Genomic DNA, 10,742 nt, shown 5'->3' on the forward strand with positions numbered 1-10,742 from the left:
GTCACTGCTTCCTGGTCTGTGTGTGGCTGCCTGAGATTTGGGGGCAGGAAACAAGCCAGGAGTGCCATGAGTGCCTAAGCATTTTCAATTGGGTTGTTAGATATCATATTAAGTAAAAAAGGGTAGGTAGAAAACAGAGTGAAATTATTTCTGTTTTAACGCAGTAGTGCCACATATCAAATAATTTTTGGTCAGATATGAATGGGATATACAGTGGTCTTTTGTCCTCTGTCTAACAAATTTAGCCCAATTCTCTCTCTCAGAATTGGTAGAAAATTACTTTTGAGGATCTAATTTAGGGGGTTATTTTCCAAGCTGCGTTATGGGCTTTTCGCATTCGTTAAGCCATTTTTTGTGTGCGAAAAGCACCATAACGCATGATGCGATGCTAATTTAGAAAAGGGGTGGAGTTTGAGGAGGGATTTCTGGCCAAGTGGGCTGGCTTCATAACTTGCAAAGCCATATCACACAGTTTTAATGCAGCTAATAATGATTGCGTTAAGCTGTGCAATATGGCTCTACTACACTTTGTGATTTATTTATTTATTTATTTAAATGCTTTTAAAATATACCGACATTCATAGGACATATCATGCCGGTTCACAATCAACATTGTAAAGGAGGAAGAGGAAATTACAAATAACAGGGAGGGGGGAGGTGGAGCAGTGAAGGAAAAAGGAGAGGATGGGGGTCAGGTGACAGTAAGCGCAGAAGTTGCGGGAAGGAGAAAGGTAGTGAAGTGCTAGGGGAGAGAGAAATTGATAGGAACTGTGTTAAAAAACTGAGAATAAAAATTAACAAATTTACAAAATCAGCAATTCCCTAGGATGCATCAACGGATTAGAAGGGGTAAGGGAATTGGAAGTGGCAGTGGAGGGGGTTTAGGTCTGATTGGAGTCAGGGTATGCTTGTAAGAAAAGCCAGGTTTTGATGCCTTTTTTGAAGTTGGGTAAGGAAGGTTCAAGGCGGAGATACGTGGGAAGAGAATTCCAGAGGGAGGGGCCGGCTATGGTAAAGGCTCTCTCTCTGGTAGTTGAGTGGTGTTGTGATGTTTTCACACATAGCATTGTTAGTCATTTAAGCTACCTAACACCACTGGGGGGGGGGGGGAGGGGAGAGAGAGAGACTAGCTATAAGGCCCTTCTAATAGTTAGGTATTTATACCTCTATATGAGGCCCACCAGGTTACTCGAGGTGAGGTTTAGGTATTAGTGTAGGGGTTAGAGGCCACTTTGACATTCAGAGTGAGACGTACGAATAGAACAATGCACTCTTGTGAAGATTTGATGTCCTTCGGAGTGAGGAAACTCACCCAAAGATGAGATTGTACAATGTTCTCTCAACCTAGTGTTGTGTTCATGCCTCTTCTCGCCCCTCGCTCCACCCTCTTTACCTTGGGAGCGACTCCCTTTGGCTCTGATGGACAGTTGCAGCCTCGGCTTCTCCCTGCCTCTTGGTCCCGGTGTCCCTTGGCTGGCTTGATGCTGCGGATCCGCCATGTTTCTGATGACGTAAGGGTGCGCGTGCGCTCCAGACTTGTACCAGCAAGGGTGCGAACCTCTTGGGCGTCCCCCCATAGTGTCATCATCCATTTGCACTTTAAAAGGTCTTTGTTTCCAAACCTCTAACGAGTTAGCAAGGAACTCCAACAGGACTTGCTTCGGCAGTCCACGATACTTGCAACAATGATCCGAGTCAGCCAGGGGAATCTGTCCCCACTGCTCGGCCTTTTCAAACTTACCAGGAATACCCGCTCCACGGGGACTCCGCTCTCTATTCTTGATTTCAGATTGCCGGAATACTCAGAAGACTCCTCATTGCCTGGAAGCGATCACGGATGTGAACACAGTGAGTTCTATTGTACATAGGAATCGGTACTCGCTCCACGAGAGCCTACATTCCTATAGCTCTGAAGACTCCCTTCCTCCAAGATGCTATCGTAAGTACGGAGATCGAGAGTTACATTGGCAAGATTACAGATAGGAACCGGTACTCGCTCCATGAGGGCCCATGTTCCTAGAATCTTTTACCGACTCTCTTCTACTCCTGAAGCCATTCCATATACAGCTATTGTGAGTTCTTATTACAGACTGTGTAGAGGAACCAGTGCTCGCCTACGGCTCCTGTTCCTGAATATACTGAAGACTCTCTGGCATAGAGACCATTGCAGACATCTACTATTGTGAGTGTACCATCTTGTATCCAGTATACCCTGTCTACTCACTCCTTCTAGTCTCTCTACAGCTCAGCGACCCAGAGATTACATTCCAGTATCAAAAGGACTTCAGCCCTACCAGACACCTTAACTCTCTACTGCCACCTCTGGTGGTCCAGCTTAATAAAGAACTATTTGTGTTTACTCCATATTCTAGCCTAGCCGGTGGTTCCTCTCAGGATCTCCTCCTGGGGGCGCTGTCTTCTGCCATTGGCCCAGGGAGTCACCATTTCCTCCTAGTGGTCATTCCTTACACTACTATCACTGTGGGAGCCAACCACTACAGACCACTAACACCGCTCACGGAAGTATTATATATATATATATATATATAGCTACCTTCTCTTTCTATGGGACTTGCCAGCAGCCTATATATAACAGATTGCTACTCCGTAGTGGAGGCATGATAGATTGCTATCTCAGTAGTGAAGTACAATATCCTATTGTTAGATCCTCTCCTCAGAAGAGTATCATAGTACAGATTGCCAACCCCTCTTCCCTGGGGAGTTGGTCCATAACAGCTTGCTACCTTCCTTTCTTACAGGAACATCTAACAGTAGTTCGCTCAGATTACTAACTCTGCCCTCCTGGCAGGGCCAGCACTACAGATAGCTAACTCCTCCCTTCTGGAGGAGCAGTTCATGACAGATTTCTACGCCTCCTTCTTTCAAGAGAAAAGCAGAACAGTTTGCTTACTCCGCCCTCCTGGCGGGGTGAATGACAGCAGATGGCTGACTCCTCCCTTCTGGAGGAGGAGAGCACTAACAGATTGCTACTCCTGCCCTCTGGAGGAGGAGAGCACTAACACCTAGCTTGATGTTGAGTCCATCAAGCTAGATGAGATTGTACAATGCCTGCTATTGTCCATTACCTGCTATTAATTAAGTTGACTTAGAAAATAGCCACTGCTATTACTAGCATCGGTAACATGGAATAGACTTAGTTTTTGGGTACTTGCCAGGTTCTTATGGCCTGGATTGGCCACTGTTGGAAACAGGATGCTGGGCTTGAGGGACCCTTGGTCTGACCCAGTATGGCATGTTCTTATGTTCTTCTTATGTTCTTATGTTCTTCTTATGTTCTTATGTTCTTATGTTCTTATGTTCTCTCAACCTAGCTTGTTGTTGAGTCCATCAAGCTAGGTTGAGAGAACATTGTACAAATCTCATCTTTGGGTGAGTTTCCTCACTCCGAAGGACATCAAATCTTCACAAGAGTGCACTGTTCTGTTTGTACATCTCACTCTGAATGTCAAAGTGGCCCCTAACCCGTACACTAATACCGAAACCTTACCTCGAGTAACTTGGTGGGCCTCATATAGAGGTATAAATATCTAACTATTAGAAGGACCTTATAGCGTGTCTCTCTCTCTCTCTCTCTCTCTCTCTCTCTCTCTCTCTCTCTCTCCCCCCAATGGTTATAGGTAGGAATTACAACAATTGTGGCACTTACTGCAAAGTGCACATTATCACACTCTGCGGTAGTACCTACGTGAAGAGCTAAGATAGTGCACTTTTTGATAAAATAAGCTAGCTATTACCATAAAACACACCCCTCTTCCTATCGCATGTTTGATGAATCTAGCCCTTAAATATGACTACAGAGCACATCTTAAAAGTTTCAGTATTGTACATGTACTTTTTCTGTATTAGGAAATGTGAGCTTTTACTAAACAGGATGGGAAATGGGGTCTAGGCGTACTGCAGAGGCATGGAAGCACAGTAGTCCGACACTAAGCTGGAACTGAAAGCAGGAAGAGAAACACTCTAATATTAATAATGAAAGAGAAATTCAGAAGAAAGAAATGCAGAAAACATATTTTGGGGTCAGCAAATACATTTGAAGAACATTTTCTGTTTTTGGTTTACAGAAAGGTATTACTGCTTTTGCTCTAGGTGCCACTAATACCACTAGGATTTAGGGTGGCATACAAGCAAAGAGATTTTAACTTGTTGCAGACTGAGCCACTACCAAGGCAAATGTAAAGGACTCAAAAAACATAAAAGAGCCGTACCCCGCTTAAAATCTTAATTTTGAGCAAGTTAAAGTTAAAAGGAAGAGCTCACTTCTGTAGCCCCTCATCTAGTTGTGCAAAGAATTCACACCGTTTCAATGACTCTGGAAGTGGATTCACCAATAGGAAGGAAGGCCACATCTCCAGGTCCCAAGGTCCTGTGTGAGGGCTTTGTTAGTTACTGTATAGATAAATTTAGTAATACACTAAAGGAAAGTCAGGTTGCGGATATTGAGGGTTCCTCTGCCTTGAGGTTTGCCTCACAGACACGATGGGGAGAATTTCAAAATGTTTCCACAGTGAAAGTGGATGAAGCATTGAGCAGTCTGAAAACTCATTCTGCCCCATGGGTTTTGTATGTTTTTAAAAGCATATTTTCTTTACACTGATTATTGCCAAGTTTGTTAATCTTTCTTTATCTGAAGGTACTGTTCCTAGCTGCTTAAAACAAGCAGTTGTTTGACCCATATTAAAAAAGGGTAATATACTAGCAGACGTTTTCAGCTATAGGCCAATTTCTGTTCTGCCTTCACTTGCAAAAGTTTTGGAAAAGATTGTTTTAGTATAGCTTAAAGAATTCCTGGAAGCTCATGTGGTTTTGAATCCTAACCAATATGGATTTCATTCTGGTCACAGCACTAAAACACTTCTGTTGTCAATCCCTGATCTTATCCTGTGAAAGTTGGATCATGGAGCTGCTGTGACTTTTGTGTTGCTTGATGTAACCACTGTCTTTGACACTGTTAATAACTCATTGCTGTTGAATAGATTGACAAAAATAGGGATGGGTGGAAAAGTTGCCCAATGATTTAAATTGTTCCTTTCCCATCAGCAGCAGCAGGTTAGAGTTGGTCAACAGCAATCCTCTTGGTATGAAGTATGATCTGAGGTTCTACAGGGATCTGCTCTTTCTTCTACCTTGTTTAATGTGCATTTAGAGCCTCTGGGGTAGATATGCAAAAGCCATATCCAGCATAACTTTCAATGCATATCCAGCATAACTCTCTGCTTCAACGGCAGGGGGACTGAAGAAAAATGGATCTATATACAGACAACAATCAACAAGGACTGAATTACATAGTCTGGGTAAACAAATAAGCATGGGTGTAGCTTGCTTATTGTGGCGGTTACTACCCCTAACTAATTAAGCTAGATATTTCACTTAGATGCAGTTCCAACACTGCTCTCTACATTAATGGCGGGTGTGGAAGGGAAATAGAACCAAAAGGTTACTAAGAGCCAAGAGAAACAGATAAGTATGAGAAAAAAAATAGTGTGAAGCTTGCTGGGCAGACTGGATGGGCCGTTTGGTCTTCTTCTGCCGTCATTTCTCTGTTTCTATGATAACTAAAAAGATATCAGCCTAAATGGCCAGATCGCGATTTTAAAACTCTTACCCGGCTATACAAGTTATCCGGCTAGAACGTAGCCGGGTAAGTTGGGGTGTGCTGGGAGCAATACAGCATTTCCTGCTGTAGGGCAGGTCTAAAGTTAGCCAGATATACCTATTTGGCTAACTTAACTAGCCACTCAATGGCTGAATATCAACCCCTCTATGTCAGATTTTGAATACGTTTGATAAGGTTAGATTTAAAACATATGTTGATAACTTCCAGCTCTTGCTAACCCATGGAAAATGGGCTCAAATCCAGCTCAGAGTATGATTTTCACTGTCTTAGGAGCTATCAGGTAGTGGATGCAATCAAATATGTTGACCCTTGATCTGGATAAATCTGAAGCTATTTGGGTATCTTGGTACCCTATTCATTCTAAATGTCTGGGGTATGATTGATGGGGTGACAAATACAGTTTGCAGAAGTAATAAGAGACTTGGGCATCTTGTTAGACAGTTAGCTCTCTTTTAAATTGCAACTTCAGAGCCTTGGGAAATGTTTTCTTTAAAGCTGAAGTTATTTCATCCATTGAAATATGTTCTTTCAAGAGATGATTTTTGTACTATTGTTCAAGCCAATTATTGTAACTCTTTGTATGCCAGCTTCCCTAAAGACCAGATTAAGACCCCTGTAGACTTTGCAGCAGGCAGCCACACACTGGCTCTTGGTTGATCTCCTACGGATCATGCTACTCCGATTGTTGTAGCAGCTGATCTGGCTGCCAGTAGCTCAAAGAGTGAAATGCAAAATATTATGCTTGTTTTTTAAAGCTTGTAATAGGAAGGGGCCTTTCTTATTTTCCAAATTTAATTTCTATATATGATCTCCCAAGGCTCTTGCATTCTTCTGAAAGGTTCCTTCTAGCAACTCCATCTTTGAAAGATATGCAGCTTATGAAAGCTCATTGCCGTGCCTTTTCAATAGTAGGTACTACACTCTGTGTTGCCCTACCAGCTGAGCTTCAGCAATGTCTGATTACAAGCAGTTCTGTTAAAAAAAATAAAAAATAAAAATCAGTTTTATTTTTAGAAGCCTTTCTTTGAGGGCATCTGTAATTATTATTGATATCATAGTGTAAGGATTTTAGTGAGGTTTTATTGCTTGTTTGTTTAATGAGTGCTTTCTTTAATGGATGTTATTGTTTGTTTTATATGTACTCCACCTAGTCCTGCAGGTCCAATATAGGTGGACAACACATTTGTGTATATAAATAAATAAGGTGCAGGGTGAAAACACTTTTAGTAGGTGTACTCTAACAGGTGAATTTTTAAAGGACATACTCATGTAAATGTAACATACTGTCGTAGCAATTTTCAAAAGCTATTCACCCGCGTTACGTGCACTTAACACAGGTAAAACCGATTGACAATTCAATGGTGTATATTATAGCAATTTTGAAAAGCCGGGTAAAGTGCATTTATACAGAAAATTTCCTCTCAAAACCAAAAACACAAAGACTCAAAAATCTCCAAAACTTCACAAACAGGCAGAGTTGCCACATTCCAACTACTGGATGGGAGATGGGGAAAAAAAAAAAGGGTTTCTTTCTTCCTAGCCTTTCCTACAGCAAGACCAGAGGAGCCGGGCAAGACCTCCAGAATAAAACCCTTAAACATCCAAAACACAGAGCCCTCACTTCCTATCCAGGTTATGAACTAGAAAGGTGCTATCTCACTTCCTATATCTGTACTGCCAGGAGTGTAAGGCCCATAGAAACTAAGATTGCCACACCAAACTCTCACCCCATCGGCTCTTGGGTGGGTTGCAATCCCCCATTGCAGCAAACACCCAGGGCGTACTGAAGCAAGGTGGTATGCTCCACTCCTACTTCCCTACACGTCCTATTCTAAGGCCCAGATCTAATGGAGAGCCCAAGGGGGTGTTTACACTTAGGTACAGGACAGGTGCATCTGCAGAACAGGTTCTCCTAGCAAACCATGGATCTTTGAGGAGGAAATTAAGGAACAGCTAAAAACACTCTTAGCAATTATCTACATAGTTGTTGGATTCACGACCTGTTGTCATAATCACAGAAGCAGAGGTAAAAACATTGTGTTTATGTTGTACTGAAATCTGACTGCAGCAGGAAATGATTCACCACAAGGACCGTAGCTGTAGAACTTGGTCAAAGCAATAACAAAGTAAAGGGTGTTTTATTTTGTTTTTTTTTTAATCTGCTTTGCTTTAGTGATCGTTTCAAATGTAACTAAAGATTTTGGTGGAGAATTTTTTAAAATATTTTTTTCATAGAAAAATATAACGTTAAGATAGATTCTTGCTATACACAAGACTTATGAAGTGTATTTCCCACTGAATTGCAGTGTAAGTGATGTAGATTACAGTCATAAAAGTAAAGCTGCCTGTACTACTTTGCTTCTTGCTAATGTATAAATCGATGCAGTTAGAAAAATAATGGCTAGTACTCTGATCTTTCTTTTTTCAGCATTTTCCTAAAAAGCAGCCATTGTCTCTGCCAAACAAAGCAGAAAATCTTTTAAAATGTGTGAGTCTAAGAAGGCTGAATTCAAGTGCAGTCCAATTAAATTCTTTATCTCGTAACCTATTTTTTTCACTATTCTGTGGGCAATTTTCAAATGATTTTACCTGGGTTGCTAAGCGATTGCGTAAAATCTCTGATTAAAAATTGCCCTCCTCTTCTGCAGCAAAAGTGCCTGTGCTGCAACACAGGGGCAAAGGCGTAGGGAGGGCAAGCCGACAACCTGCAAGGATTTGATTTAGCAATCCGCAGGAGCGATTTATGGGGCAGCCTTGATTTTCATAGGGGAACTCTTTGGCAATATGCAAATCTACTTCCCAGTTATGGAAAACTTCAGTCTTTCCTAACAGAGGCCCTTTGGCAGTGGTGTGCAGTCAGGGCAATCAAGGGATTCAGTGATCATCAGCCCTGACTGATTTCCTTTATTTATTTATTTTCATTGCATTCCCCGCCCCCCCAAGTCGGGTAGGAATAAACCAAACCCCTTCCTAAACTGATGCTGCACTCAACCCCCACTTCCTTACTCTAGAGCCAGCAGGAGTTGTATATAAATGAACATCATCTCCTGCTGTTGTGGAAGTTCACATTGCATCAAGGCGACTGCTATGGTCCATGCCACAAAGAACCTGTGATCTGGCAGGTCACTGCTGCAGAGCCCAACCTGTAGGGGATGAAGAAGACATGAGACACTGCAACCAGCGTCTGCCAGCAGAGACCATCCCGTTGGCAGCTGAATATGAGTCCTGGCAGAGAGGACCTGCGACTTGGTGCATGGCAAAGAGATGGGGAGGCCCTGAACCTGGGTGAGTGGGTGAGTGAGAGCGTGTGTCTGAAAGCGAGCAAGCCACTGAATGTGAGAGAGTGTCCGTGTTTATGTGCATGTATTAGAGCCATTGAATGTGAGTGTGCCAGTGCCTGTGTGTGCAGAGAGCCACTAAATGTGAGAAAATGCCAATGCCTGTATGTGTGTGCAGAGAGCCACTGAATGTGTGTGTGTGAGTGTGTGTGTGTGTATTAGGGAGAGAGAGCCACTGAAGGCGGGAGAGTGCCAAAGCTTGTGTGTCTGTATGTGTGCAGAGAGCCACTGAATGTGAGAGAATATCTGAGTATGTGTGTTTGTGAGGGAGAGAGAAAGAGCCACTGAATGTGAGAGTGCCAGTGCCTGTGTGTGTGTGCTGAGAACCACTGAATGTGAGAGCTAAGTAAGTTGTCCAGCTGGTCTCTGGTTAGGCCGACAGGTGGAGCAGTCCATTCAAAGTTCTTTAAAAAGACCTCCAGGTCCTCTCCTGCCTTCATCTTAAACAAGATATGCAAAGGTAAAGGTGCCTAAGGTATTGCCGGGCCTCAGCTAGCTTTGTTAAGACTGCACCTTGTTGCATCAATTGGTCTTGTAGCTGCTGCTGTGTATCTATTTATGCTTGTATGGTGTTATGCAGTTGTTGATGACCTGTAGCTAGGATATTTATCTGCTCCATTTTAACTCCCTTTGGGGCCAGCTCTCAAATGGATAACTCTCACGAGGCAGATAAAACAAAAAACACCTGTTGGCCTGCCCAGCCCTAGCTTACTACTTTACCCCTCCCTACTCAGGTGAGGATAGCCCCCTTGGCCTGCTGTAGTAGAAATTGAAGTCAGAAGGCCCCTTCTTTTTGGAGGCTGTGGGATTTTACTTGTGATTCCTTCTTAAGCTAAAAAAGATCCAAATTCTGATACTACGTGTGGGCATATTCAGGCCGGCTGTGGTTGCAGGAACTGTTTCAAGAATACCAAAACAATTGACTAACTTGGTTCAGGTGCAATTATTTATTTACAGTGCATTACACGTGCAAAAATAAAAGTAATAGCTCACCTTGCCTCAGGCAAACATATAGGATATAGATATCCCATGAGGCCTCCTCTGGCTCTTTAGGCCTGGGTTCTTATGGTAGTGAGAAGGGAACCTCTGTTCACGCAGAATCCCTTGCAGCATTCTGCCTTAAGTAGGACTGGGCTAAATACCTGAACCAGACTCCTTAAGGTGGGATGAGGGAGTTGTCAGTACGCTTGGTCACTCTGTGTGTATGTGTGTGTGTGTGTGTGTATGTGCAGACAGCTACTGAATGTGATAGGCCCGTTTACTTTAGCTCCACTTGATTCTGTGCTCTTTTAAAAATTCCAAGGTATAAAAGACCCACACAGAGATATCTGAAGATAGTTCCTCCAGCTGAGTCTCACTGAACAAGTCAGACTGCTAAACACATGGGGCTCCAGTCAAACATTAGCATGGAAGATTGTGAAAAAAAAAATGTCCATGCCATTTTTCACCAGTTAATAGAAAATGTAGCACGGTCTTGTTTCTCTTCAGAGCCAATTAATCTTTTGCTCTGGGTTTTCTTCAGAACAAATAGAGTGTTTCTCTTTCAGGCTCTTTTTGGTTGGGATCCAAGCTCAGGGTCCCTTCTTGGCATTTGGCTGGCACTGAGAACCTCTACCATGTTGTGAATCAAAGTCCCTTACTCAAAAAAGAACCCAGGGAAGGGGCTGAATGATCACAAAACAAATCCCTTCCCAGCAAAACAAAGTTTTCTGTCAAATGGACCTCATACAACAGTACAGTATTATTTCCTTAACATAATGGTGAGA

Source organism: Rhinatrema bivittatum, chromosome 2, assembly GCF_901001135.1.
Source record: "Rhinatrema bivittatum chromosome 2, aRhiBiv1.1, whole genome shotgun sequence".
Lineage (NCBI taxonomy): Eukaryota > Metazoa > Chordata > Amphibia > Gymnophiona > Rhinatrematidae > Rhinatrema > Rhinatrema bivittatum.